Source organism: Ixodes scapularis, unplaced genomic scaffold (assembly GCF_016920785.2).
Source record: "Ixodes scapularis isolate PalLabHiFi unplaced genomic scaffold, ASM1692078v2 PGA_scaffold13__105_contigs__length_92229423, whole genome shotgun sequence".
NCBI classification, from domain to species: Eukaryota; Metazoa; Arthropoda; class Arachnida; order Ixodida; family Ixodidae; genus Ixodes; species Ixodes scapularis.
Genome location: NW_024609839.1, coordinates 1,444,200 through 1,463,468, shown reverse-complemented (window position 1 = coordinate 1,463,468; position 19,269 = coordinate 1,444,200). Strand labels below are relative to the sequence as shown.

Below are 19,269 nucleotides of genomic sequence, written 5' to 3'. Positions count from 1 at the left end.
ATTGGGAACAACCACTCCTTAGAAGACGATGTAGGTGGCGCTTAGATCCGCAGCTCCGTTGGGTGCCTCAATCGGCCGGCAGATAGAGGCACCCCAACACGCTTCATAACTAATATAAATACATCAAAAACAATTATTTGTTTCCAGCGAACTTCCAACGACATGATTTGTGTTTGAAGGTGAATACAAAATGTGTAACTAGCAGGCGACAGCTGCGAACCGGCCGGAGCCAAGCTGACCAAGCGGCCAAGCCGGAGCCATAGCCGGAACGATGGCGCTGCAAGCGCCACCCGCGGCCAATGAACCAAGTACAATTAAACTTTTCATAAAGGTGTCTTTAGTTGGTGCATTTTCTATACTAAAAGATAATGTAATGGAATTGAAAACAAAAAAAAAAAAAAAAATTCTGCCTAAAAATTGTTGTTTTTTTCTATGCACAGGAAGGAAAACTATAAAAACGATCGTGAGGGGGGCGTAATTTGAGTCTTCCGAGAGATTTTTCTGTCAACGTACAGCCATACAAACTGGTCAAAACTGAAATTTCCCGGGTAATAAAGGAGACTTGGCAGGTATGCATATGAAGACAGGGCAAACTCGTTGAGAAAAAATTTAGAAAAAAGGCCGCAACAATTTAATTGCATGATACTATAGTTCTTTACAATTTAGAGAAGAAAAAATATATATGCTATGATAGCGACATAAAAAAGATGCTTGTTAAGGTTTAAAATCTATCTTTACACACAGGGTGCTCCGTTTTCTAGGAGGATCTTTTTGCCTCCAATTGGGGTCTCTGGCAACAGAAAGAGAGGACTCATATGCTAAGAGGGGAGCATCCTCAACAGACCCGAGCCCAATTTCAGTCATGGGCTCTACTGTTGCCGCCGGTAGCTGACCCTTAGAGATAGACTGCTTCGGCAACTTCCCGGGCTTCCTCTGGGGAGCAGAGGATTGAGGGGTCGAAGTGGTAGGTGGAGCAGAAGGTGTCATCCCCTTCTCCGGGGTGAATGCTGACGACGCAGCATCCACCTTGCAATTCCGAAACTGTGACACTGGCACCACTCCGGAGGACACTGAAGGAGACCGCGATGGGAGACAGATCGTCCGGAGATGTCCGTGTTTCAGTCGAAACCACTGGCCGAATCGATGCCCTGAGCACGGCCTGGGCATAAGAGCCTTTGGAAACAAAGGCGAAGCGCTTCTTTGCATGAATGCAAGAAATGTTTTCAGTAGCCTTCAAGGATTTTTTTTCTTGTTTCCATAAAGGGCAGGATCGGGAATATGCTGGATGCTTACTGTTGGCACATCAAGCTTCATTCATACATATATCAGTGCAATGCTCCTTACTAGGGCACTTGGAGCAGGTGTTCCTACCCCGACAGTTTAGCGAACACATGGCCAAATTTTCTGAACTTAAGGAACCGCTGAGGGTTTGGCACATAGGGCACAATATTGAAGGTAGCCTGCCTTTACAATAGTTGGAAAAATCAGAGTCGATGGTCAAAATGACATTACTGAGCAAAGTTCAGGTCTAGAAGTGATTCCCTTTGCTTTCTTGTTTTTATCCCAATGAGAAAGTTGCCCGATGCGATTGTTTTGGCGCTGAAGTTTGCACCGACACCCCCTTCGAGCACTTTGGACACTAAAAAGGAGGGAAGTTTAACAAGTGGCTTTTTGCCCCCAGAGTGCAGAACAAGAAAATCTGGGAATGTGAAAAGATAGGAGGTTCTTTGTGGCTACAGCGAGAACTTTGGTGCCACCTCCTTTCAGAGCCCGATCAAGAGGTTGTAATATGCCATAGCAAGAATGGCTTAGCTGACGCAATTACTATACCAGTGCTGCCCAGGTACGATACCCAAGTGTAGTTGAAGGTGCAGGACCTGGTTCCAACTAAGGTTGGCCCTTGCCACCTAAGAATGTGAAAAGGAGAGAAGAGACCGTAGTCGAAAGAAGTCGAAGGAGGGAGAAGAAGGTAGAGGAGGCTACTGACTGCACCACCCTGGTTGGGCGAAGCCAGGACACTCGTCTACGGGGAGCAGGGGCCAAAGTTGTATATTGCCTTGCCCGGGGGGGGGGGCTAAGCCACGTACAGCCAGGCGTGGGTGTATCAACCCACATGGATCCTGGTTCGTGGTGACGCCACGCACCAAGCACCTAACACAGGTGCCCCCTGCGGGGATGTTCCCTCGAGTAGGAGTGCAAGGTCCTGCACGCGGTAGGGAATTTCCGCGGGTGCTCCGTGCCCCGCACGCTCTCGCTCTACGCTTTCGGTCCACAACCTTTGAATAATAAAGGCCCATCCATACGGCAGACCACGCTACGAGGGCTTCGTCGAGTTACGACCGCGAGTCACGAGGACATACGCGGTTCGTATAAAGCATGGCGAGGGAGTAGCTTTGCACGAAACATATGAAACATGGGCAGCCCAGTGGCTTGCGGTCGTGTCACACACAGTAACGTAGGTAGTCAAACGCTGCCGCGCGACTTCCAGTCCTTCCGCAACATGGGGCAGTTGCGCTTTCAAATTTCGCTCACAATGTGAGAACGGCAGGGAAAAGCTTCAGTTGCCCCGCCTTTCCAGCGCAAGCTTCCCACCTTCGACAACACTGGCGTTTGCCAAATCAAGGAAGGCGGAAGGCGTAGAGCGCGTGTTAGAGGCCGGGCGTTCAAGACGCGCCCTGCCCTTCTCATTCTGTCAGTGGCTATGGCGGTTAAACCGAACTCGAGTCGGCGCGCCAGGAGCCTCGAAACTTCGGAAGGGCCAGGACGGCCAGGACGGCCAGGACTGCCTTTCGGCCAGCGCGTGGGAGGAACCCTCGATGACAGCCGATCACGTGGATGGACGGTACCGGCATAGCCTTGTTTGCATGGTGAAATACGAGCGATGCTGCCTTATCCGATACGCGACAAGCGATCAGTGTGCCTGCGCGCACGAACTGACCCGACCGTCCCCCCGCACCGAGTGCTAGAGTCGAGAAAGCCGCAACGGGAAGGAACGCCCGGGCAGCCGTGGCCCACATACCAGGGGGGCTATGTTGCGCTTTTTGCACTCCCAGGAGACTAGGGAGAGGGAAGTGACGTCAACGACACAGCAAATGCAGATTGGGTGTTGATTTCGTTTTCTTCTGTCAACATCCAATCTGCGTTTGCTGTGTCGTTGACGTCACTTCCCTCTTCCAAGTCTCCTGGGAGTGCAAAAAGCGCAACATAGCCCTCCAGTGGTAGCAAGCGCCTGGGCTGGCGTCGATGAGTTCCAGGCTGTAGTTGGTGGCCACCTCTTGACGATACGGCAGCAAGACGCGCGGGACGTTGAGTCTGGCTCCGTCAGCTCCGTCGCACAAGAGGAGAAATAACCAAAGCAGGAGGAGCGACACCTTTAGCGCCATGTTTTGAATGCACCGCCGAAACGACGGAAAGTTGTTTATATACGATTCCTGAGTGCATAGATGGATGGATGGATATATTTTACTCAGACCCATATATGTACCTCTCAATGTTACTGGCTATACCCTTAGTAGCGGGCGGTAGCTTGCGTCACCTAGCTTAAGTCTAAAAAAGACAAACATTTGATTCTTTCCGCCTTTTTAAGCCAAAATTTTCTCCCCCAAGCTTAGAATGTTTAAATGTGAAAACTATACTCGCTCCACAGTGCAAAGAAAGTGAGGCTATAAAACCCCCTTGCCATGGGATAGCGAGTTCGTTTCACACGCACTGGCACCGTTCGAGTTCTTTCCCAGAATGCATCGCACTCGCAGAGTGTTCAGCGAGGTAGAGTGTTGCATGGAGAACTGGACTCAAACGAACTCGCCAAATGCACCGAGTGCAGAAGACTGATGCTGCCGCAAACTATGTTGTAGAAAAAGTACCAACGTCAAACCGAAACTAGCACTGAAGTTTGCCCCTCAAACGTGGCGCCATCTGGTGCACAACTTTTGAAACGATGGGAAGTGCGTTTCATTATTTGTGCCGCATAGTGTGCAGTACAGCTCAAACAAATGAATGCTTTTTATTTATTTTACAGTCTGCTATTAAAGGTATGCCGGGGCACCTTGTGCCACACCCGAGAAACCTCGTGAACCAAATTTTTTGAACCCGAGGAGTGACCAAAGAAGCGAAGTCACACTTCCATGACCTCGCTTTTCTATTGTGCTTATGCCTTATGCCACGCTAAACGCGCACATAAAGGTTAGGCGCAATGTCTCTTCATTACTGATGCATAGGTTTTTTGGGGTTCAGGGTAACAGTTCAAGTGAATTGAAAGGAAAATTAAATTATTTACATCATTGTGCATCGTAAATGTATTTGAAATGGAGGATTTGATCAGGGTGTACGAAAGGGAAACTGGAGCAAGACAGTAATATACAAATTATTGAATCGCAAATTTTTAAAAATATGTTTATGGGACGGGAGTTGGACCTTTTGGACAAGTACAAGACAGATGACCAATTTAGAAAGCTGTGCGGAAGTTTAGATAGGCTGGCGCTCCTTCCATCAGAACTTGTATCCGAAGAACTAACCTATATCAGTGAGAAGTCTACCGATGACATCGGCGACTTGCTGAACTACAGGGGGAAACAAGGTGACGGCAGACTCTTTAAATCGACTGCAAAATTCGGTTTCTTAACCTATCACGCTACGACTTTGTGCAGCATTGCCCACAGATGGTGCATTTTTTTTGTAAAATTTGCAAAGAGCGAACTTACCTGAGGAAAAAGTAAAGAAAGAAAAAGGCTTAGCTCCTATGGAAACACAGCGAAGCCACCGGTCTTCAAACAACACGGCGCCGTTTCGCACGGGAGACAAGAGATGGCGCAAGCGGTCGCGACGCCAACTGCCGCCAACGAACGAGCAGACGACGCCGAGAGCTGGCCCATTAGCAGACAAGGAACTGCAGTTCCTTGTTGTTACTGCGCCTGTTTTTGTTTCTGCGACTGTAGCCGCCTGCGGAACGTGCGCCGCTTTTGAGTCGAAAAGATTGTCTGCTAAAGACGCTGACTCTCGGTGCCGTATGCTCGCTCGTTGGCAGCGTTCGTTGGCAACGAACGCTGCCAACGCACGCATCCCTGCCCTGCCCTGCCCTGCCCTGCCCCCCCCCCCCCCCCCCCCCCCCCCCCCGGTTTTGGAGCCCCTGTCACAGCGGGCTCCGTGGTCTTTCGCTCGGATCGTTACGCTGCAAGGGTTCGCTTCGGCGCGAGGAAAAGCGCGCTAGAGCACGCGAGAAACATCCGTCGAGGCGAAGGGTGTACTTACATGTTGGCCGGGTTTTCGGCGTCCCACGGCCTCCAGAGATGTTGCACTCAGTTAAAAGATTAAAAAAAAGGTTAAAATAACAAAAAAGAAAATAAAAGGTTAAAACAGCGCGAAAGACAACGAACAGGGTAAAGAAGGACACAGACAGAGCGCCGACTCGCAACTAAATTTTTAGTTGCGAGTCAGCGCTCTGTCTGTGTCCTTCTTTACCGTGTCCGTTGACTTCTGCGGTACGGACAGGGTAAAGAAGGACACAGACAGAGCGCTGACTCGCAACTAAAAAATTAGTTGCGAGTCAGCGCTCTGTCTGTGTCCTTCTTTACCCTGTCCGTTGACTTCTGCGGCAACCCCCGGTCACAGTCCCAGGGTCCCAGTTTCGCTGGTTTCGCGGCGCTGGCATTAGCGTCGCCACCATCAGCGGCGCTGTGCATAGCGTCGCCACCGGCAGCAGCGCTTAGGTGGTGGGCTCTCATTAATACAAAAATACAAATATAAAACTTTGTCCGCTAACAGTAATTTCAACAAAACGTCTTCACCGCACCATGAAAATAAAATGCAATTTATTTTATATAATTCTTTCTGTTCTTTCTGTTTTCGGTCTAAAACCAAAACTCTAAACCGACCCGCTGGCCTCGCCGGTGCCCTGAAAGGCGCCGCTGCCCCCCCCCCCCCCTTCGCTCTACCCTCGCCCAAATTTGAAACTTCGTAACGGCGGACGGCGGCGTCGCGTGGTTTTGTTTACCCAAGGGTCGTGCGAGCGTAGTTTCGCGCTCCGGCGTTCCGCGCGCCTGTCGAACTCGATGGATATTTTGGTGCGAACTTTCAGAGACTGTTGAGAGGTGCATTTTACGTGGCCATATCCCGATGGTGCACGAACAGCGCAAATGCCAAGACCACAAGTTTTTGTTTGTTCATTTTTTTTTTCAAGATAAGGCAGGTGAGTATGTATCTCCCGTACTCAGTTTTATTTGCTCAGCGAACTTACCATTAAACTTCTGCTGCCCATAGCTGTTAGTTTGCAGGCTCGTTCTCGCAGTAAAAACATATGCTTTCCCCCGAACAAGTACGGTTTTAATGAAGTTAATGGTATACACCTAGTTCCACTTCGATTTGTGCACAACTGCTTATTTAAAGTGTAACAATTGGGTTTAATCTTGAAAATGGTCTTTGGCGGTCCTCGAACAGACGGAGGATAATAAAACAAAAGAATGAGGCTTCCTATATATTAATTTGAAGTTTCATTTATTTCTGCATGGTTCCGGGTGCGACAATGGCATTATGTCATTAGTTTGTTCGCTGTAGATGCATGGACATTTGTTTTGTTTTAAATCAGTTTAAAATTTTAAACATCATGACCACATTGTCATTACAGATGCTGGGACATATAGAACGAGCATTTGAACGTCGTCTCAAGGAGGAAGAAAGCTTCGGACACTTCGTGGTTCCCAACAAGTTATCCAGCCTGTTGAGTGCCAACATTTTTCGAAGCTTTATTTCACATTTTCATCTTGCTTGCGTGAGAAGCTTTGAATATGTAAAAATGAAGGTAATGATTGCTGGGGGCCACCTAAGTAGCTTATATTTCTTAAATCAGTGAACAACTTTACTTTCAGTGAACAGCTGATCCAACTTGGCATGTTGAATGCGTAATTATGTGGGTCAATGTGTACACTTGTAAAGATATATGTTAGTGACCATTCCCAAGAAGTGATAGTGATAAAGTTAGTGATAAAGCCCGTTCCCAAGAAGGTGTGCGGCCAAGCATGTAATAATGAAGTGATGAGATCGTGCACAGATGACAGAGAGGTGCTGGCGATGTGCAACTGCAGCTGTGGGCGAAGTTGACGAAATGATTTTGCCAATGTTTTATTTTTGCGCGTATGCAGGTGCAGTGCTGTACTTAATTCCGTTTTAGCATCTGTGCAATAAATGTGCCTCGAAATATTTCGGTCGCAGCTGTGGATTCCTTACTGGACGGCGGGACGCCTCGAAACAGAAGAACAACGAACACACATGACTACGCACCTTATACAGCTGAAAGCGAAATCGCACATCGTATATTACGTTAGGGGCTTTTAGCGAACTGTTACCGTGTTCCGCGTACTGCACTATCGGAGCCTTTGAAACATGCTTTATAGGCGCGCACCCGGAGTGATACCGTGACAGCGGGGCGCGCACTTAAAAGCATGCTTCAAAGGCTCCGATAGTGCGATACGCGGAACACGGTTTGTTAAAAGTCCCTATTATTGCACTACCGGGACCGGGCGTGATGCTCAGGAGCCTGGATCCAGGTGATCCAGGCTCCAGCGCGACCCCGAAGCGATCCATACGAGAACCACCCGAACCACCCTACAAAAATAAGGCAGTTCGTTTCACGGCACTCGTGCCCACGCGTGCCCACTCGCAGCGTGGAACGGGTTCGTTTCGGCCGGCACTCCACGAGGGGTTGCACTCTCCGAGTTCGTTTCAGCGCTAATACCCCACGCGTGCATGCACTCGCTGCACCGAGAAAATCGGGAGTGCGCCAAAATGCAATCCCGTCATGCCTCGCTCCGGCGGGGCCGGCGAGGAGCGGGAGCAGACGACGAGGGTTCGTCTGCTACGATGCGTCGCGGAACCGAACGGAACAAAAAGTAGATTTTCTGATAGAAATCGCGTCCCGCGGGCCACGAAATCAAACGCGAGCTTGAATTGTGGGCGTCTGCTATTTCCCGAAGGAAGCAATTGACAACCCGTGATTTATTTGCAGGTTTTAAATCGCTCTGTTGCCGTACAAACGCTGAAATATACCAGTGTGTAAAGAAATGCTCAGAACAAACGTAACAGCGGCCCCCGAGATGTCTATCATCATCCGTGTGCGGGTGAAAAATTTAACATTTGTCGGCAAAACTCCCCCAGCAGAAACCTCTGACTGCCCAATAAGCATCAGAGAAAGCTAAAGATGGTAACTTTACCCGAGGATTGGGCAACATCATCATGTTTAACATTTACCTACGTCAGCTAACTTGCCCCGTCGTATTTTGTTCGAGAAAGCTCTCGTTCTTGACGCCCTCACCAAGGCTAATATCTGATCCACCTATAATGACGATCCAAATCGAAAGTCCCAGCTGGATATTCCAACAGGCTAGTTTTAAGCCGTACTCTTTCAGTGGTTCACGCATAATACCATGCTCAAACGGATCAAGCTTCTGCTCGGACAGCATCATCAGTTTTCTTCAGTGTAAACGGTTATAAGAATTGAAAGATCGCAACCAGCTGCTTCGTACACAACTGGGTGCGGAAATTTACGCCGTCTGTAACTATCTCTACGGCAGCCGAGCTGCTTGAAGTCATCGCAACTATAAACTACAGGTTGCAGCGACCAACGTTTGTAGATAAACGTTGGTAGCAGACTGCATTCTCGCATTCCCACGCATCACTCCGAACAGAAAGGCGCTAGTTTCGGTTTGAAGTCGGTACCTTTTCTACAACATAGATGGCGGCAACATCAGTCTTCTGCACTCGGTGCATTTGGCGAGTTCGTTTTAGTCCAGTTTTCCGTGCAACACTCTGTGAGTGCGATGCATTCTGGGAGAGAACTCGAACGGTGCCAGTGCGTGTGAAACGAACTCGCTATTAGTGAGCTCCAGACTGGACCTGTGCGCCGCCTCGCCGCGCCGCCGCCGCCGCCTGTTTTGCTCTCGCCGCCCTGCGCCGCCGCCGGAATCCCCAGAGCCAGCACGCCGCTGCCGCCGCCGGGCAAAAAATCCGGCGCGCCGCCGGCGCCGCCAATTTTTTTTTTTTTTTTTTTTAAGGGGGGGGGGGGGGGGTGCGTAGCATTGGTGTTTCTTTTTTTCTGCTTCTGTATCAGTCTCACCTACTATATTATGCATAAAAAATGAATAAATACACCGGTGTCCGTATGTTTTTTCCCTTTCATTTTTACTCCTTTACACGGAACGATAAAAGAAATGGACAAAACAACGTCTCGAACACAGTTGCTAGTTTATTTAAACAACGAACGCTCTTATATATACCTCAAGACCCTCACCACCAATAAAGAAACACCTCCTCTTAACTAGGGCAACGAGAACCGGACACTCACAGAACCCATATGGTTCATGATTCAGACAGATCCAAATGATTCACACCAACCAGCTACCCTGATGACCTCGCTTGCGGGCTGACCAGCTACATGCGATAACAGGCAACTCCAGCTCTAGCAGAGCCCTTACAATTTTCGGAAAACCCACAAAACAAGACCTTAGAGACACAAAATACGCTTCATATCACCGTCCAATGCCAAGGACAATGTGCTTACACAATTACCAGAGGTCGAAATACGCATGGTCTCCCTTAGAACTCTCCTACCATTGCTGATTGTTGGGCGAGTTGGTATTGTACGTGAGAAAACATTATTGCGCTTTAAGACATAGACAGAGGAAGAACACCACGGAGCGCTTACTTTCAACTGATTTAACCCAAGATCCTCAGTGTAGATACACACTGCGTTACCGCACCACATCTCAACCAATCCGTGGCCCCGCCGTAGGCCGCAAATACACTGTCTCTTTTTATGCCAAGTCAATTGAAGCCACGCATGACTGCGTGTGCAAACCATTATTTGCTTCTTCCACTGTTCTCGCTAGGCACTTAGGCGGACGCCATCAATAGTTCCGGCACGTGTTGTAACGTGTTTTTGTGGCACCCCTGAGGACCACCCGAAAAGGAGGTTAACCTTTCTAATTTGTGCTGAGCTTTGGAAACTAAATTTACACCGAACCTCTCTGCCACTGATATAAAGTTAAGAGAGCTAGATTCCAAGGTATAGTAAGGCACACACACACCATTCTTTACAACCGGTTTTTCCACAGGAGCCGGATTAAACGTTCCTAACACCTTGAGCACAACTCTAACAATCATATATCCTCGTGTAATTGTTAGAATAGTTGTGAAACAAAATGGAGCTTGGCAGAAGGTGTCGTCGATTTTTATCCAGAAATGCCTGATAGGAGCGGAGCAACAGTCAATTGTCACTCAAAAACTCTGAGCAATTGATTGAAATATTGAATCCGCATCATGGGAGAAGGTGTGATGGGACACCTGTAGACATCAATGCCATTACTCTATGGATAAGTCGGAGCTGTTAATAAGGGTCAGGAGGTGGTGTGATGATAATCTAGTGAAGTTGCAGTCTGTCTCTGGGATTGGTATAGATAGTTTTATGAGCATTATAGAGTTTTATTTAGAGTCCACTGCCGTAGACTTTGATGGTTCTCTTTTTATTCACAAAGAGGGAGTGTGCATCGGGTCGTGAATTGCTCCAATGTTGTCCGAGATTTTTTAAAACGAGATTGATGTTCACGTTGACACGGTTGTGCCGTCCTTGTAGACTGACTGGACCGCATAACCCTGCGGTTGCAACAGTCGAATTGAGTGCTTATAGGCCTCCTGTTTCACACGGAAAAGGACCTGTGCTGGAGGTGGGGCAAGGAATCAGCAAAACCTCTGTTGGCAGCGTCTATGTTAGAAGTTGACAGCTGTCACTTAAAAATAGTTAAGAGTGGTGTAATTGCGTCCGCGAAAGATAACGCCTGTAAAAAATCTCGTGTACTTTAGGTTGGAGAGCTAGTTGAGTTGCAAAAGATGCGTCGTTTGGAAGCGGGCCACCACCACGATGTAATTGTTAGAGTCGTGCTCAAGGTGCTGAGAGTTTAATCCGGCTCCTGTGGAAAAAACGGTTGTGAAGAATGCTGTGTGTGTGCCTTACAACCATGGAATCTCTCATAACTTTATATCAGCGGCAAAGAGGTTCGGTGTAAATTTATTTTTCAAAGCTTATCACAAATTAGAAAGGTTAACCCCCTTTCTGGTGGTCCTCAGGGCTCCCAGAAATAAACATAAGAACCCAGATGTAACTTTTCAGGCAGGAGTGGTGTACGGGACCCTCTCATTTCGTCGAAACTCGTTTCGTGGAATTACGTATCGTGGACAACTTTTCATGGGCAGACGTTTCCCGGAAACACGTTTTGTCGACACGATCGTTTCATCGACACTCGTTAAGCGAATTGCACGCTGTAGGGACATCTCGTCACGCGTGTATCATATTCATATTATAGTAAGGGTTGTGACGGAGTTGCCTGTTATCGCATGTGTCTGGTCACTCATCAAGCGAGGTCGTCAGGGTGGCTGGTTGATGTGACCATGAATCATTTGTATGTGTCTGAGTGTCCGGCTTTCAGTGACCTACATTGGAAAAAAAAAGGTGTCCCATAGAATGCACCCCAAAACTTCAGTTCGACGTACAGCGCACTGACGTCGATTTGGGTACTAACTTTCACGAGAGGCTCGATAGCCGTGGCGTACAACTTATTAAAATAGCTAATGTACGTGTTACTGACTACAAAAAAAAAAAAGAAACCTCGGGGTTTTTTTTTTGGCTTTACTGCAAAACCTCAGTGTTTTTGTTGTGTGGTCTTTGATACGTACTTTGGTTATTCAATAAGTTATATGACACCGTTATCAAGCCCCTCGTAAAATTTGAGGCCGTCTGTTCGACTATAGTGCGCTGTACGTCGAACTAAAGTTTTGGGGTGCATTATATGGGACAAAAGGGTGTAAGGTGATACACTTTTTTTTTAGGTTGTAGTGGAGTTTTTTGCTGTTTTTTTTTTATTTTTGTGGCGAGCATCTTGAGGTATATGTAAGAGCGTTCGTTGTTCAAATAAACTATACCCGTTTTTTCAAGAAAAAAAGAAAGTTTTGAGCATTGTTCGTATACACGACGCGAAGTCTTACGAGATTTGGTTGTCGGAGGAAAAAAGCGATGATTTTGGCGCTGAAACGTGTACGTCTGGATAATATATATAGTAGAATTCACCTACATATATCTTAATTCTTCACATAAAGGTGAAAAATAGTAATGGTTCGCGAGAAGTCGGACTTTTTTTTTATTTTTTTTTACTAGGGTTCTTGACGTGAAAACGGGTATAGAAGCTGTGTTTGAGACATCTTGTCTTGTCCGTTATTTTTATCGCTCCGTATCTTGTGCACCTAAGGGTTCTCCTTGCTTTTTCCCACGCCGGGATGCAGCATCGGGGGTCGAAGTCGAGCTGCAGTCGGGCTCCCATCCGGTCGAGGCGGGGAGGCTCTCCTTACGGGTCTTTGCCGCCAGCGTATTAGCTTACACTCCCGAGCTCATAATCTTTGCGTCCTCGCATATTTTTGTTAATGTTGTTGTGATCCTCTGTTATGCGTCTAGCCATCGTGGAGGGCGCCGTCGGCGTGAAGCGCGTGTAACCGGAGGATCTGCGCGGCGCAAAGCGAGTTGCGCTGAAATCGACGTCAATCGCTGGTTGTTCATAGGGGAAAAAAAAAAAAAAAGTTGTCGCGCGGCAGTTTGGCGGCAGTCCGGTGTGCCATGCGGGTTAAACCTGGAAATTGGTGTAGGTTTGCTTGTCCACGTTGGTGGTGATAACGTACGGTCCGTGGAAAGGCGGGCCAAGTTTCAAGGTACGAAGGCCGTTCGTGTACCATACCCTATCCTCGACGTTGTATGGAGCTGGTCGATGTTTAGCATCGTAGGACGCTTCATGCCGTGAAGGTAGTAAGCGAGGTTCGCGTCTGCAGCGTCGTGGTTCGCGTGGACGTCGCCGACCTGGTCGGGAAGCCGGGAAAATTCCATTGGTCGACGTGGGACAAAGTCGAACAGTACGTCTGGAGTCCGGCGTGCGGCTGCTCGTTCACTTGAAAGCTGGTTATAGGCGCTCCAATGGTCGATGTCGCCGTAGACGTTCTTTCGCAGACATGAAAGGATTTCTCCGTTGGCGCGTTCGACAAAGCCGTTAACTTCGGGAGCGTAAGGTACTGTTAGGATGTTCTGAATGTGCCTGTCAGTGAAGTACCGCGAAGCCAAACGTGAGGTTAGGACCCTGTCATTTTCGGCGATGACGGCTTGCGGCGTACCGAATGAGAGTACGAGTTCTAAAAATCGGAAGACGTGCTCGGTCGACTTGTCAGGCACGGGGCGCGCGACAAGCGAGTGGTGAGGTCGAACGCGGTAATAAAGTACCTGTTGTCGTCACTCCTCGTCTTGCTACAGTGTAGTCTTGCGGAGGATCTTGCGCCTCGGCTGCGGCCGGCGGCATATTCTCTTACAAAAGAGAATAAACAAGACGCCGGAGTACCTGATTCTTCTAACGGACGCACTCTTCACAGCGAAAGCAACGTAACTCTCAAGAAAAAAAAAGAAAAAGCGTGTTCCTTTTTGTGGTATTTGTATCTTGTTTTCTAAACTCAAACGACTCCTTCCTCTTTCCCCCTCACACCCTAATTCACACCCCCCTCCCCTCCCTCTTCCGCGCCGCGCCGCCGCCGATCCGTTGATCCCCGCGCCGTCAACACGCCGCCGCCGGAGGTACAAACACCGGCGCGCCGCCGCCGGCGATTTCTGACCGGCGCACAGGTCTACTCCAGACTCCGGACATCTGCGCTCGAGCGCGCCAGAGCCATAAACGGCTCTGGAGCGCGCGGGTTCGGAGCGTAGCTTAACGGCGCACTTTGGTACCGAGGCGCCATCTGACGCCTGCTTTTTTAACGTTTCCGGTTCCGGCTTTCCGGCGCGCGCTTGCACATGGCTCCCGTCCCGTCGAAACATCGAAAAAGTGTTTGGTCGACGACGACTTCGATGAAATAAGTGCGCGGAGACGGCGGCAACAGCGAGAGCTTGTATTTATGCTGCACGCTGTTGGTGCGGCGATTAAAGGTACGCCGAACGCCTTCAGAATTACCAAAAGCCTTAAAGAATGACATGAAGAACTTCGACAAGCATTTGAAGGATGTATGCATACCTTTCTACACCAGCACCATGCTTTTTTTTTTATTTTCCACGATGACGGAACGACTACACGAGCTGCCAAGCGATCGCCGTCGAAGTATCCACGCATCCAAGCAGGCGCGACTTGCGCGTCCGACGGAGTCCCTAAAGACTTCGGCGCAAGTACGAACGACGCCGAGAGCTCCGAGCACTGCATCGTAGCGCAGAACGAGCAGCTCCTACCCACGACCGGCCTACCTCGGTGCCGTTCCTGGCTAGGCCGGAGCCTTTCGGCCGCGGGGTTCGGTTGGTGCGGTCGCAGTCGGCGAAGTTTGGCGAGGCCACGGCAAGGCGAGCGCGGTGGCATCATCGGAGCGTTCGGAAGCGAACTCGCTCGCCACGGATTGCGCACACCCGACGCCTCTGGTCCAGAGTGGCCCGGCGGCCCGGTCCGGAGTGTCCGGAGCCCAAAACGCGAGGGTTTTGATGATTCTTCCGTCTCGTGCGAGACCACCGCACCACCGTGTGAAACCGGTGAAACCGGTGAAACCACGACCACCGTGCAAAGCACTGTCACCGCGAGTAACCGCGAGACTGGCCGCGAGAGCGGAAACGCCGTCATCTCACCGGAAACCGACCTGTTCGCGCTCCCGCGCACTAGCCGCGCACCATCTCCGACGGCGGAGCTCGCGGAGCGCGCTCCGCCACCGTGCACCGGAAGTGAGACGATGTCGTACTCTGACCGCTGGAGCGCGCTCGAGCGCGTTAACTTAAAAGGAAGATGGGGCACTTCTACATTTGAGAAAAAACGCTTGAATTGCGTTCATTTGGCCTTTAGATTAACAGATATCAAAATTGTATTTCAATGCGACACGCCGGAGAGCCATACAAGCAATTTCAAAAGGCCGGCGTTGGGTCGACCCGGTCGACGCAACGCTAAACGTTGCGTCGACCCAAAACGTCATATCCGGTTTTTTATAACGCATGGGCCGCAAAACGTTTACGTACTATATTGCTAATAAACTGTTTTAATGTCAATATATTATTAAGTCATCAAGAACCCATTAGTTGTTCAACAAAATAATATTGTTACTCTGATGTCATATCCGGCTTTAGATTAATTTAAAATACAAATGGGTCGCTTGTGTTATATACTTGCACTTGTTTGAAATTTGTTTTAATTACTATTTATTAGGATAGTAAGGCAAACCCATGCCATCCATGACATGGACCAAAAATCGCTGCCACCTCGCGCTCCGGTTCAAGAGTACGCATATATGTTTACAAATGGCGGAACCGTGGTAAGTCAGCTGGCGGGGCTATTCGGTTATTTAGAGAATTCGAAGGCCGATAGAGACGCCGTGAGCTTGATTGCGTAGCCAACGCACTACCGTGGAGGGGGCAGAGTACCTGCGCCAGCTCGACCTGTAACGTTTACTACTAAAATAAATAAATAAATAAATAAAGAGAACCTGCCACCAACGAAGCCACGACCGGCTAGCACCGAACACATTCCCCCGCACCACGGTCCACGGTCCACCCCACCGCTCACAACTTCGAAAATGTTAAGAGGGAGCGCTCCTCGATTTTCATCTCCGATAGGAACTTTTCAAGAATCCAGATGGCGCGCGCGTCGAAGGCGTGAAAAGGCGCTCTCCCTCCGAGGCGAATGAGTGCGTAACGTATCTGGGTCTAGCAGCGAAATGAGAGCTCGTGTTCCTTAAAACTCGTCGGGAAAGAACGTAAACCACATTTTGGTTCGTTACAGTTGCATTTCCTTCAGTGTAGTCGAAACGCAACCAAAACGCCGCTAGTGACAGCCTTCACAGTGCTTCCGTGCCCCGAGAAATTCGCGGACGGCGCTTCACTTCTCCTTAGGTAGGGTGACGTAAATGACACGTGATGACGTCGCATTCGATGCTCGCAGCGGATTCGCGGGTTTGTGAGGCTCGTGCCGAGTCGCCCACGGCAGCGGCGGCGGCGGGCCGCGGCCGGCAGTCGCCCCGAGGGGCTAGAGGGGTGCGGAGTGCCGCGTGCGGTACGTAAGTGTTCGCGGGGAGTGACTTCTCCGGAGGATTCGGAGAACTCTGAACGCCGATATGTTGTCCGTCCGGCGGTGACGGCTGTTCGCGCACAACCGCTCCGTTGTGGTCATTATTGGTTTAGGAGGCCTAGACTTTCCAGTCGCGATATGTCAGTCGGCTAGCCTTCCCGAAGAAAACCGAAATCAAGAGGTAAGAATTTTTTTTATGACGTCCCCATTCAGTAATGATTTCTGTCGCAAGTGATGTACATTTTCCCTTTATCAGAATGGTGCGATTGCCACGATCGATTGAGAATCACTTTGTGTACTTCAGGTTGGTGCGAACCACACACTAAATAAACGTATAGCTTCTATTGTAAACAGATTGCTTCCAGATTCGGATGTGTTCGAGGGACGAAGTACGTCGCTATCATTACCTAGTTTGAAATTTTCATGAAAGCTCGCAACTGTTACTTGGTGTCCTGCATTGAACATAATTATTGACTCTGCTTTTAACCAATCTGCTATTTATACGTTCTAGCGCAAGACTTGGTCGGCTCGGCAAACAGTCTTATCGACTCCAGTTTGTGACCGCCTCCAGTCCTTCAACTTGGGCGGACCCGTGCCTGAAGACTGCGCTAATCTGCAATCAAGGGACATGATGTTATCATTCTATGCGCAGGCCTTTGAAACATTAACTCGTCATCGTCTTCACTGTGTTGGGGTTGTGGAGGAAGAACGAAGTCCCGCTACAGTATTCTGAGTGAGGAAAGGAACAACATGCGTTCTTTCAATTGAGAACGTTTCCACTTGCGTCTATTTTCCAAATTTAGACGAATTTCATAATTGCAATATTAAAATCCGACCACGCAATGTGAATAAAATCTCCTGGGTGCTTGTTTTGCACTTGACTGACCACCAGTTTTCGTTTCTACATTTCTTGTCGTGTCTCTATAGTCGTTCCTAAGTTTGGTTACTTCTCCTCCACTACTAAAATCCCTCTTTTGTACTCGAAAAAGTAAATCTACAAAAATATGTTACGTGAAGGGTCCGATTTTCCTCTACCCACTGAACGAAAGCATTAAAATGTGATGTTGCAAGCGTATTCTACATAAATAAAACGTAAAGAGGCCACCTAGCTTACTGATATTTGTGCGTCAAATATACATGCAGTTCTGTTATGTTATGCCGCGGCAGTTTTCTCTAGGACGACTCTGTCTTTAGATAAGAACGGCCGACCGTGTCCGGTGACAGTTTTTAATTTTGACCAGAAAAATGCATCTCGCTGCCTCAATGCCCAGAAAAACGGAACCGCGTGTCTTTGTTTTAGGAAAAAAAACAAAGTTACCTTCAAGAAAACAAGTCAGAAACACCTGCTCAATCTGAAGCGTTGTCTGTGGATTTAGCAAAATTGGCATTTCAGGCAGCTCTCCCCGAAAATGTGTTGTGGCTGCTGGCCCGTATCGGGATGGTTGACCCAAATTATTTATCACTACGTATCGACGTCGTTATTTTGAAATAAAAAAATCGCTGAGACGACGGCACATTGAGCAATACTGCCAAAGTTTTAACTTTTTTTTTTGTCCACATTTATTCAAGCCCGTTTTCAAACTTTGCCAGCGTGTTGTCCTCTATTTGGCTATAAATATTGTTGTCCTGCACTCTCAAGAAAAAAGGGTGTAAAAGGGTGTATCATTACACCCTTTGTCCCACATAATACACCCCAAAAGTTCAATTCGACGTAGAGCGCCCTAGAGTCGAACAGACGGCCCGAAATTTTACAAGGGGCTTGATAGCCTTGTGGTACAACATATTAAAATGGCTAATGTACGTTTTACTGACTACAAAAAAAGTAATCGGAGTTTTCTCGGCCCTACTGTAAAAACTCGGTGTTTTCTTTGTGTGGTCTTTGATACGTACTTTAGCTATTTAAAAAGTTATATCGCACCGTTATCAAGCCCCTCGTAAAATGTGGGGCCGTCTGTTTGACTATAGGGCTCTGTAAGTCGAAATGAAGTTTTGGGGTGTATTATATGGGGCAAAGGGTGTAACGATACACCCTTTAACACCCTTTTTTCTTGGGAGTGTGATTAGCAGGAAAAGTTGACGAGAAACGCTCAAATCGAGGCATTTTACTAAATATGCATACTTTTGAAAATCAATTTTAAAAAATGCTATCTTTGATATTTTAACTCTTCCAAAATAACGCCAATAGTATCTATGAGCATGATCTGCAAAAATATTATTCCATTGTTTCTGTGTCTTATACATACCCGTAGTTGACAAGTTCATAATTTTTACAGCCCGTAAGAGTGCTTCGGGGTGGTCAGATTGGCAGCGCAGGGGTGGGCGATAGTTTCTAAGTCATAATGTTTAGCAAGTTATTTTTTCTTCGTACAAGATTTAAAAAAAAAAAAAAAAAAAAAAAGTACGCATGAGCCGGAGCAATCGAGAGACGCTAGCCTGTCGCACGCTTCGCAGGGTACGTTTTCGGTAGTCGGCGTGTAGCGTCTCTGTGTACGCCAAGCAAAGGAATCAACAGAAGTGGTTCCGATAGCAGATGTTTATCTCCGCGTGTAAGATAATGGGGCTGCCGAGAACAATCATCTTCGGCACGTAATCACAAAAGAAATATTATTGTGCTACAATAAATAGGACGTGGACGGGAAGGAATACACGAAGTTTCGGGCGGACGCCCATCTTCGTGAACAAAAAATCGGTGAGTAACAAATGTATAGCCCCCTTTTCTTGTGAGGTATACGACCCTTTCTTTGTTTCTCGCCGTGTTTCGTATCTATCACTTCAAGAAGGACGTTCGCCCGAAACGTCGTATTTTCCTTCCCGTCCACGTTTTAGGCAGTGTAGCTGCATCTTTCGTGTTTTTGATTAATTGGTCACCCGAAGGACCACGTCACAAAAATGGGTGCGTTGATTGAAGGAAAAGGAGGGGAGGCGAAACCATTAGAGGGCACAACCTCTTCGGTTGCCATATATTATTAGAGAAGATATTCACATGCGACGTCATGCATAGTGACAACCAAAAAAAGGGACTTGTAGCTGCGCTCCAATCAGTGATGACACCAGCCACGATTCCGCCCGCGCATACTACGGCCTTGGGAACATTCACGAGTGGCTTGAGGACGTTGCCCCTTTCTACGCACATTTTATGTGGGTCAGTGACGGCGGAGCAAGCTACTTCAGGAAT

At 48.3% G+C, this 19,269-nt stretch overlaps 1 protein-coding gene across 3 annotated transcripts in view; it reads right to left on the bottom strand.

Moving 5' to 3' along the window:
- Positions 1 to 5,625, bottom strand: part of LOC115318171 (kinetochore protein NDC80 homolog) — a 69,656-nt gene extending 64,031 nt beyond the window's left edge. The window contains exon 1 of one of the 3 annotated variants that reach the window (XM_040217306.3): positions 5,248 to 5,625. The gene's annotated coding sequence lies outside the window, so the exon portion shown is untranslated. The remainder of the gene's footprint in view (positions 1 to 5,247) is intronic. The other 2 variants (XM_040217307.3, XM_040217308.3) reach the window with 2 other exon arrangements.
- Between the last annotated feature and the right edge of the window lie 13,644 nt (positions 5,626 to 19,269).